General features: G+C 33.8%; 1 protein-coding gene across 1 annotated transcript in view; it reads left to right on the top strand.

Moving 5' to 3' along the window:
• Positions 1-12,487, top strand: part of LOC145680859 (kielin/chordin-like protein) — a 1,295,905-nt gene that overhangs the window by 355,264 nt on the left and 928,154 nt on the right. The gene's annotated exons all lie outside the window — the stretch shown is intronic.

Raw genomic sequence — 12,487 nt, 5'->3', positions numbered from 1 at the left:
TATCTGTTATTCCTCTTCCATGCGTCAGTCCTCCCACAGCTTTCATTGGACGCATTAGGCATTGTTCTATTATCATGTCTGTCCAAGTTCCTGACCAATATTTCCCATTCCTGCGAACGGTAAAATAACCTTGTTTGGTAAATAATTCGTATTCTTCTTTTGATAGTTTAGATTCGAGTTTCAACATATGCTGAGCATAAATGCACGGATTTAGCATAGGGCAAGTGGCCTGCAGCATGGAAGTATGGAAGCATGTCTACTACTGTACTCAAGTGCATGTTCCAGTTGCCAGTTCTTTCTGCAAATATAAATTTCAACATAAGATCTATGCACTTAATTAGATTTAGCCAAAGCTTTGCTGTCCTGCTAGATTATTTTCTCTCTTCAAAATTTGTTTCAATGTTTAAAACAGTTTCTGTAACTTCATCATCCAGGTTAATTTGCTCGAAATCCAGTTCCTTGTCAATAAGGTGCTGACATATGTCTTCTAATTTCTTGCAGTCCTCTTCAATCTTTGAATATTCTTCCCTCATTACCGTAATGGGAGATGCTGCAGTTAAACAATAAGCTCTTATTCCTCTAGAATGCATGCCCACTTAACATGTGATTAACAGTTGCCGCACCATAAACAGTTTCCCATAGATTTTGTAAGCCACTTCCTTCCATTATGCGGCCCACTGATCCCATATAATACATTAAAAGGTGAAATCCACCTACCTTAAGAATAACCTTTGATAAGTCACTATTAGGATCTGACCTTTCTACGATTTCTGTTGCTTTCAGATACAATGGTTGATCAAAAGTAGCAATGCAAGATTGATTTCTTTTTCTACATTGATCTACAGGAAAAGATAAAGCAGAATAGATGGTAGACATATTATTTGGGTCTAAGTTTATAAATGGTACTGCCATAACACTTGTAGATTCAGAAGAATGCTTGGTGCTGCAAATAATGTTCATAAGCCCATTCCAGCCAGGTTGCTTCTTTATACCTCCCCATCCAAATTAAGTTTATCGGGTAAAAAATTGTACATAACTCTTCTGTGCTCTTACTAAGATTTCTGAGCTCACTGTACTATTTCGTCGCATTACACCAGCACTGATGCTCGCTGACCCGGTGGAGCACATTTTTGTTATTTTTTCGTTATGTGTCAAATAAATACTATCATAATATATCTCGTTTTAAAGCTTAGACTTCGATCTAAAACTTTCATTTGAAACATTTTTTACTTTACCTCGTAGAAAAAAAAAATAAAGGGAATTTTTCCACCAAAAAATTGTTGTTTTCTTTTAAGACACAATTGCCACGAAACTATACGTTTCTGGAGAAAAATGAAAGATACCTTTTTTGTAGCTTAATATTAGGCGAAAAAAATAAGAAAAAGCGAAGCATTTGTTCCACTGGTTTCGAAGTTATGGCTAATTTTCTGAGAAACGGCAAATTTACCTTTAAGGGGGGCTGGGGGGAAAGCACAAGGGGGAGAACCGAAGACTTTTGGGAAATTACATGTCTCATCATAGTCTATCAACAGGAAAAATTCAGCTCTCCGGGAATTACTTCCGACATCTAGCTTATTTTTACCTTCATTGACTGGGCTATTCACAGGATGTCCCGAGAATAAACCGACAAATATTGCATATGTTTAGGACATCAATACAAGAGAAAAAATATCTGCAACTTTTGTCGGAAACAGCTAATTATGTAGATGGGAGCAATTAGTGAAATTGGGCGTAGCATTGTTATCGTAAAATGGCCTCTTCTTCTTTAATAGGTGTTTCTGACTAAAGCCACAGTTTTATTTTTCATGAGTTGAGATCATGAATACGTATGCGAAGTTCATTGACCGTTGGTTTTATCCAATGTAACAATTCTATAACAAATTATTTTCAATTGATTTCACTCCGTAATTAGGCGTTTCCGACTATAGTTGCAAATAAACTTTTTTTTTTTTTGCATTAAGTCCTGAACTTGTACGCGAAATTTGAGTATTCCTGGAACACTATGTATATTGACACAATTGTTGAATATTCATGTGATGGTAAATAAATAACAAAGAAAAAATTGATCAAAGAAATGTGTTAAACTGCAATGCTCAAGTTCAATAAAAACATATAATATTCATGAGATAATTGATGCGTTATACCTATAGCAATAATCAACTATATATATATATATATATATATATATATATATATATATATATATATATATATATATATATATATATATATATATATATATATATATATGTGTGTGTGTGTGTGTGTGTGTGTGTGTGTGTGTGTGTGTGAAAAAATGAAGGGCGATAATAGAAACCGCAATTAATTAAACTAAATTAATTGAAAATGGTCTTTTACCAGTATTTTTTCCCTAAGTCTCAAAAGTAAAATCAACACTATTACATATTTTATCACGAGAACCAAACAACCATTTGAAAATGAATTGACAATTGAGGGACGTAGTGAAACAAAACAGATTTGTTTATGCACAATATAGAGTCATGTACGTGTTTTTAAAACAAATACACAAAACACTTACTTTGAAATAACATATATAGAGGTACATATTAAATTATACAAATTGCATAAGCTTTTTTTTTTTAAAAAAAACCTTCCTCTTAACCACACTCTGTATGCATTTTTATTTGTTTGGTTTAGGGTTTGTGTGTACATTAGATGAACAACAGGGATGATTGTGGATGAAAATATTGTATGCAATGGTTCTCTCTATCACTCCTTCCTATTCTCTCTCTTTCAATGTTTTGTTCGTAAATAAAGGATTATTTGTTTTTGATCTGGTCATACAAATTAGGGATGTTTACATAATTGATTTCACCACCATTACTCTGACAGAAGCTCATCTTTTATTTTGTTGGCGAACGAATGCGTTTCACTCTAAATTATGAACAAGCTATTTGTTATTCACAAACGACATATACATTCATACGCATAGTGTATAATATAAATAAAACAAAGTTTTGAAAATTGGAAAAACAGAAACTATGAAAAAGAGAGTAATTGATATCAGAAACAATTTGCGTTGAACGTAATCATGGTTCATTATATTAATTACTAATTAGTAATTACTTTCTGAAAGTAATTATAGCAAAACTACAATTACTTGCTAGTCTGAAATAATTCTATTATACATGCTAAAATAATTCCATTTTATACACTAACTAGAGAAATTGCAATGTCATTTACTTATACAACAGTTGGTATAAAATACACTACTTACTGTTACTTAATAAACATAATCATATAAAGATTTTTACATGCACATTCTACAATTCAGTAATTCAAATATAAACAGATAGTATTGCAGTTTGTATTTACTATTTAGAAATGTTCTTGAAAGCGCAAAAATAGAACCAAAAAATTAGTATTTAAAAAAACAATAAAAGAAATCATGTAAATGGTAAGAGACTACCATGATAACCATTTCGATGAACATGAGGTAAAAGATCATGTTGGCTTAATATTGTGAGACTTTTAGCAATTTTACATTGCTCTTTGATTATTTATTAATTTAATTCCATTAATTGTATGATAAATCAACTTTACTATAATAATAAAAAAGTACTATCATATGAATCGCTGATTTGGGAAACGTCATAAGTCAGCCACATGCCGAAAATGAATTTGCATGCAGCCTTGATTCTTGAAGGGTAGCTACAACGTTGGGTTGTGATACGTCAGAAGTCATGCTAATAGTTCGAGCAATATTTAGCTGCAACAAGTATCCCTGATTTGAAAAATGTCACAAATCATTGACTTACGGCATTATTGACATTATAGACATTATTGACTTATGACGTTTCTCAAATCAGCGATTGATATATGACAGATTACTTTAAACAAGTACAACTTACCTTAGAAACAAGAAAGAAGATATTTACATTAGGAACCAATAAAAGAATATATTTTAGAAGACAAAGAAGCATGTTTTACTAACAAAACAAGATATATATGAAGACTTTACTAACTATAATTATCTGCTTACAATAGCTATAACTTAAAAAACGCATGGCGAATAAAATCAACGCTTGTAAGTGGCGGATAGGATTAACTACAACATTATGGAACACTGTGTAAACAATAATTGAACAATCTTTACTTACGAGAGATTTAAATAATTAGTGATCAGTTAACTGGAGCATATCTACTAACATAAGAAAACAGTACAATATAATTTAATGTAATTAAATTATTGTATAGTCAACATAGATTTATATCCGCGAATGTAAATAACAACTTTATAGGTGATGAGCTTGAATCATTTTGACACAATTATTTTGTTGAAGTAAATCGTGAATCATGCAATTATGTAGCATTTATTACTGTAATATTTATGTAAGAAACATTTTCAGAGAATAAGAAATTTTCAGAGACAAAGCGAATAATATCATAGTAATATGTTATCAATATTATATTTTTTTCATGAAGTATTAACAAAACATTATAATCATTCCTCATAAAATCGCCAAAAAAATAAACGCACCATCACTCCAATTAGTATGTAATATATATGTTCTGGACTTTTTTCGAAATAAACATGCTTGGTATAAGGTTATTGGAAGAATATTTATCTAGTATAGTGTCCTTATCAAATATAAATAATAGAGGTTTATATCTATATCTATCTATCTACCTATCTATCTATCTATCTATCTATCTATCTATCTATCTATATATATATATATATATATATATATATATATATATACAACAATTTTTAATGGTTGCGCAAGCCAATAAAAAATTTTGAATGCTATTGGTATATGCACATTGTTACATCTATACATATATATTATTATACATTTTGTTGTGCATATTTTTCTATACACATTACACAATTACACATAAAAGCACATTATTGCTGATTATATTTGCATTATTAAAATTTTGTAATTAAAAGAGCGAACGCTTTGGAGAGCTCATTCATTTTACATTATCACCGTCTGCTCAATTCAAAGCACTCAACTGTTCTACTGCTTCTCATGTAGTGAAAAGTTTGTCATAACACTCACCTCCAACATTCGAGTGCTGTATTTATCCCCTGACCATTGAAAACCCAGACATCAGATGTGTTTCTATTATGACAACCTTATAACGTGTCGTGCCTATTGAGCTTAAATGTAATATGTGATTGACACGCTATAGGCTGCTTCTGTCTATTATCCAGAATAGACAGGAATTCTTATAACCAACATGCGAAAGGTAATAAATTAATTAAGAGTTAAGCAGTTAATCTTTAAGTAGACATTTATTGTCATTAATGCTGTAGAGCTAGATGTACTAAGTGTTGGTGATGTTTAGTTAAGTAAGATTGCTAGATCACATCAGGCAAACTGTTGGCGATTCAATCAGTTGAGAGTAATCAGAGATGTACTACCACATACCTTCGATGTTTCCTGGAGTCGAACTCCTGGACTCGGAGTTCGTAGTCGGTGACGAACCACAGTAGATGGGTTTCCACCGTAACTTGGTGTTGATCTTCTACAGACTGGTTTCCAAGAACTGTACTCCATTAACGGATTCCCTGGAACTGATCTCGATTCAGTTCGACATGACCTTTTTATGTCATTTTGCTTCATGATGATTTTGTGGTTTCTTCCTTACCAAATTTCGTAGTTCATACATCTCTGTGCTGAAACCGTAGTTTCTGCATTTTCTCTCAGTGACCAAATCTCCAGACAGTTTACGTCTGCGATTTTCACAATTTTACTCAACTTTTAGAATGTGTTGTTGTGAACATAAATTATACAAAGGTTTACATTTTCGTTTTGCTTCAATGTTTGTTTATAATGTTATGACACGTGCAGACTCGTGTCTGGATCGTTACTTAATTAAAACAAACAACCATAAGCACTATGTAATATTATGTGATAATATGAGTAGGGTGGGGACACTTGGGCGTGTTTTTTTTCCTACTGCGCATGCGCAAACCCTGGACGCTGATTGGCTGGCGCAGGTCACGTGACCCCGCCACGCCCCTTCACGCTGATTGGTCGGTGCAGGCCACGCCCCTTGACGCTGATTGGCTGGCGCAGTTACACCCCCTTAACGGTGATTGGTCACGCTCTTTTATGACCTCCTATCTACCGCGCTGACTGGCTGACAGCGGCCCCCGCCCCGTACGCGCCGATTGGCTGGCACCGGACCCCGCCCCGTTCACACCGATTGGCTGGCGCAGGACCTCGCCCCCTTGACGCTGATTGGTCGGCCACGCGCACGGTCTGCGCAGATCGCCCGGCACCGGATCACCCTTCCACGCACATGTCACATAAGATTCGTTCCCTTTTATGAGCACTTTACAAACACATAGCAGAGCCGATATCACATTCTTCATCCACCTATTTAACATAGCACATATTACATAAGACTCGTTCCCTTTTATGAGCACTTTACGAACACATAGCAGAGGAGATATCACATTCTTCATTCGCCTATTTAACGCAGCACATATTACACAGAGACTCGTTCCCTTTTATGAGCACTTTACAACCACATAGCAGAGCATATATCACATTCTTCATCCACCTATTTAACATAGTACATAGCAGAGTATGGCTTATTTTCTTTTACGGGGGTAGCAACACCCCCAACCCTCCTCCTTTCTCATCCAGGGCTTGGGACCGGCAATGGCGGAGTTTAAAAAAATAATACCATCACACTCTCATAAATGAATAAAGCATAATATCATTAGCATCAATAGTGGTGAGTGAGAATTTGTTTAAGAAATCGTGCAGTGAATAACCAGATGCACGACATGCTAGATATAGAAAACAGTAATGTCCACAAAATCGAGATAAATCACCTTGAATACGTCTATTATTCCATGTATAATACAGACAGTTTCGTTTTAAAAACCTTATATGATGTTGTATATAGGGAGGTATACCATAGCTATCGAAATACTCTCCCACACACATATTAGATATATAAACAGCAATCCAATGTTCACCAGGCTTATCACTAGAATCAGTATTTATAATTATGGCGGCTGGAAATGTATGAATAAACAAAGGTAACTCATCGGCGGCATACACACCAATAAAATGATCTTTAGGCAAATTTTGTTGTAATGCTTCATAAAGCTCAATTGTATTTAACATTTTAATTAATATATACTTTTCTCTGGAAATCTATTTCTAATTCTGAAGAGAATTCACCATAAATAATTGTTGTTACAGGAGATGGCAGTGCTTCTTTAAAATGAACCTCTAGGCGTACACTTCCTTGCCGTTGTGGGCTAGTATGAAATCCAGCACTAGCACTAGAATCGGGAGTTAATTCAAACACCAGTAGAGTATAACCATTAGGATATTCGGCTAGTCAAATATTATTACCTTGATTAGAATAATAAATACCTGAACCTGTAAATAACGTGGAATATGCTTGTATATATAGCTTATTATCAAAATCAGGTTGTAGTGGTTTGGAAGGCACAGGTGTTCCATCAACATACAGTGTAAAAAATGACATATTAAAATGCTGAAAATTGAACGGATTTGTCTGATAAGTACCATTAAAAGCAGTATTAGTAACAAAACCAATAATAATACGTTTAGGCACTAGGCCTGAAAATAGATCTGGAAGTGTACTATCCATAATTCCTTGTGGCAGCGTTTCAGTCTTCACTTGCACTTTTGTTATAGGATATTTTACTCTAAATTTAGGATTTTGTAATACTTTATTTTGCGCTATTTTAACTGCTGGTGATACATCAACCTTTTTCACAAGCAATGTTGCATCTGTAATTACAACTTTTCCATCAGCATCTGCGTCACCCATTAGACAGAATGTAGGTTTAGCTGGAATTAGTTTAATGCGCAGTTGTACACCATTCAGTAAAAATTTCTCCTGATTAAATATATCAGCATGAATATAACCCAATAGTTCAAATGACTGACTTAAAGTAGTGAGAAGAAAACGTTGTTTAAATCCTACATTAGCATCGGCCACACTGTCCATATGTCCTGCAGTATCTTTAAACCACATTGATGTTTGAAGATGCGTTGATTTAGCTTCAGCATTATAATTTAGTAGTTTTTCAATATACGATCGATATGGATATGTGTGTGAAGAGTAGGAAATAAGTTGATTATTTAAATATAATTGCAATTCACTGAACATTGCATTGAGAAAATCATTTACAGGGCCGATTTTCTTATCGGCAGAAGTTAAATTAGAACCACCTGATTTAGTAATTTTACCTTTAATATAAAACATTGTGTGCGATAAGTCAATATAGTCATCCCCATGACCGGGGACAACAAATTCTATTGGTGCATTATCAGCTATCGAGGCCACAGGCTTATATGGAACTATTTTATTACCTATAATACTGGTTTGAGTGGGTAAACCAGCAAATAAATCTAATTCTGATTTCATACACTCACACTGCATTTTTCTCTCTATTAATATTCACACATGGTAAAATTTATAATACCGTATTACGTTTGCGAAAATGTAATTTTACACATACACTGCCATGTTGGAAAGGAAGTGGATTACCTATACTATCTCTTAAATCAATAATAATTTGATCAAATTGTTTACGTTGCACGGAGACATAGTGAGGATTGTCAAAAATATGTACATTATTAATACCATACTCTGTAATATTTGTATTTATAATACGTAACAATGGAGCTACTGTGTCACCCACCATTTGTGGTTCTACAATATCACTGTAAATATACATAAGTGTAGGTAGCGATTTTTGTAAATCAGGTGGATAACGAGCATGATGCACAACTGCAATATCTTCTTGTTGTATGTGATCAAAACCTAGTATTCTGGCTAGTTCAGGAGGTAGACGTACTTCTATACGCCTCTCTTGATCTTTTATTACTCTACTGACTTCAATTCGTTTTACTGATGCTTTAACTTTTACTTGTAAATTTAGTATATCACTTTTATGATTAATTTGAGATAGAATATCATCAACATTATAATAGTGTCCTGGTAAGATTTTAGTTATGTTCCAGCTTTCTGTATTCATGAGACGGTAATAAATATTATTAGTATATTTGGAAACATTCTGAAATGAATTTGTATAATGTACTTCAACAACTGCCGTCTCCCACTCACCTTTCTCTAGCACCAATGGATGATATAATTTGGTAGTATAACATGACAAAGTATTTTGTGGAAAATACTCCATAGAACTGTTACTCGGTAGTGTAAGATAAAAGCTAGTCTGTTCCATATTAATCAAAAATATCACTCTTCCTTTTCTTTTTACCACCAGTCGTCTTTGCAAAATGAACTTTTCCCCGTTTTCTTCTTCTTCCAGATCCTTCCAACACTTGATTTATTTTATTTTGAGCTTTAGTTTTTAAATTATTTTTAGCTTCTTGCCAACGTGATGTTAAAGCTTCGTCAATAGGTCTATTATCACCTAATACATCTCCAGCTACATTAATTCCTGTACGTAACAATTCTTTACCAACAGTTTTTGCTCCTTGTTTAATTAACGGAAATACACTTCGAAATAAACCACCTAAAAAACTTCCAATACCATAACCTTCTTGATATGGTGCACCTCTATACACGTTATAACCACCTCCTGCTTGGTGAGTATAGTATTTAAAGTATGGATCATTCATTATTATTATTTTTTCCTATATACACAGATATAACAGTTGTTTATAATATTGTATTGCGGCTAAATGTTTTTTAAATGTGACACAGGAATCCATGAATTAAAGGAAGGGGGATATCCCCGCCAACGAACAAGTACACGTTTACCTTTAACTTCTAAAATTTCGTCTATTTCATAAACTTTAGGCAGAGGCACTCCTTGTAATTCCTCCTCGTAAAATGTACCATCAATTACTTCACCATTTAAGTCCTCCAACACATAAACCACTTTCTTTTCCTTATGTATCACCTGTTTTATTTTAAATATTTCTACAGTCCACTTTTCTTTGTACCCTTTTTCAAAATGCCGTTTTGCTTTAGTAATGCGCACAGTATCACCTTTTTTATATTTTGCAATGTTAGTATGTGGCATTGGTTTTATTAATTTATTCCAAACTTGTTGAAAAGTGTCCTGGTTCACACTGGCGGGTGGTAATTGATGAGCTCTATGCGGTCTAGAATTATATGCCTGAACAAGTTTCGATAGCACATCTATGTATCGGTAAGTCTTCTTGGCTGTAAAATATTTCCACATTCGTTCTTTAAGAGTTCGATTAAAACGTTCCACCACACTTGCCTTAATTTCGGAGTTTTGTGTTGTGAAGAATTTAATATTTTGCTTTTTTAAGTATAACTGAAATGGTCTATTAACAAACTCTGTACTTTTATCTGTTTGTAGACGTAAGGGTCTACGACGTGTAGATGCAAATATTTGCTTAAATGCTTTTATAATGTTTTCACCAGTTTTTGTACGTACAGGCACAGCCCAAGCATAACGACTAAACAAATCAATCACTGTTAAAATATACCTATTACCATCATTATACTTTTGCAGACTGTGCATATCGTTTAAATCAGCTTGCCACTGATCGCCAATATTGAACACTAAATAGGGATTACGTGGAAACTTTTTACGTACTGGCTTATGCAGAGTATAAGCCGACTGTTCTTTTACCCACTGTTGCACTTTGTGTAAAGGAATAGATTTCTTCACAGCTCTCCATAATGACGTTGCGGTTGAAAACGAGGCAGTGTGTGAAGGGTTATAATAAATATCGGCCAGCTTCTTCATATTTTATAATCACACCATCTGTTGACAACTTTACGTTTACGTGGTGGCTCCTCCTCCTCCTCTTCTTCTTCCTGTTTTGGATCAGCAGCAGCAGCAGATGATGATGTCAGCTTACGAATATATTCTATACGCTGTGGGTTGCCTATATACTCTAAAGGTATATTGGATTTTGCTAACAGTTCAGCGAAGGGTTCCCAACCTGTAGGGGGAATATTTTTCTTGCGATACCTGACAAAATCTGCTATTAGATCTACTATATTAGCTCCAGGAATTAATTTATTATAAATATTAACATTACCATTGTCATCCCAATGAATGTTGGAATTTTGTTTTAATTTACGTAATAAAGGTCTTGCTTTACGCAGACAATTTTCGGGGAGAGTAGATAGTATTTCATCCTCTTCCTCCCCGTCCTCATCCTCCTCCTCCTTCTTCTTAGTTCCAACACTAGTTGATGTTGTTGCAGTAGGTTTTTGCACAATGTGTAAATATTTTTGTAACACCGCTTTATAGCGTATCCATTTTTCTTCAACACTCATATTTTTATTATTTAAAATATTTTTCATCTCATCATCTAAATTAGATATAGTTTGATATTGGTGCAATTTTTCTGGTGCAATTAAAACAAGCTTTTGTGCATGCTGCATAATTTTTTAATTAAAGTAGATAGTATACCTCCAATAATAGGTGCAAGCAAAGCAGTAAGAAACCCACCTTTTTGTACAATTATTCGTTTTTTCTTTTGTTTTAATGATGGACCTTTTTTCGCTAAATACCTCAATTCCTTTCTATATCTTTTTAATCTATTTTTCTCTTTTTTATTTAACGGAACATTTCCTTGTAATACGTTATAGGAACATTCACAAATAGAACGAATTAATTCGGGATCAGCATTTTGTAAAATTGCTTGGCGTACTTTGGGTTTTGCCTTTGCTAAAAGTTTTAGTAAATGTGCACTCTCTTTGCTAATCATTTTTTTCTTTTTGTAGCTATTATATTAAAATTGAGTATTAAAATATATCAGTTATTGAGAATATTTTTTTACCGGTACATAAACATAATTGTAAGAATCTGAGGGGAAAATTTTTGTTCGAACACGATGTTCGTCGGGAGTGCCCTGTTTTAAATCAAAAACCAAATAACTATGAGGATCTTGTGTTGCGTCCTGATAGGCTTCCTGTACAAATTTTGTGTTACCAGGATATAATTGGCGTGCTAGATAATTAATTTGAGCCTGGTCTCTGGGGTTTTTAAAACATATTATATAATGGCAATTTAATGATATGTCTCGCATACCTTTAGCTTGATGAAACATATTTTGTGTTATAAAAATAACACTTAAATCTCGGTGGTGGCTACCTTTAGTAAAAAAGTCAACAATTCGTGTATCACATTCTCGCATTAAATCGTCAATAATTACCAGATGGGGGCCAGCTTGTGCTGGAAAATCATCTATTTTGGGGAGCCCTTCTTTAAATGTACAACCTGAGGATAGAGTTTCATACAGAGGTTGCCACTCACCATAACACCATACTATATTTTTCCATTTTTCGGCATAATGTTTTAAAAACTCTTTTACAAAATATGATTTACCACACCCAGTGGGGCCAGCTATAATACAAGTAAATGGGTGTTGAAACTCCATATTCTGTTACACCACAAAATAATTATGAATATAATAACATATTATTATTATTACTTTTCAGGCATGTTTACAACTTTACATAATTGAGAACAAGTAATTATGGTCCGCTGAATGCACGG

Source organism: Thermobia domestica, chromosome 3 (genome assembly GCF_964235325.1).
Source record: "Thermobia domestica chromosome 3, izTheDome1.hap1.1, whole genome shotgun sequence".
NCBI lineage: Eukaryota > Metazoa > Arthropoda > Insecta > Zygentoma > Lepismatidae > Thermobia > Thermobia domestica.
The sequence above is the reverse complement of the archived record's forward strand: the minus strand, read 5'-3'. Positions and strand labels throughout refer to the sequence as shown.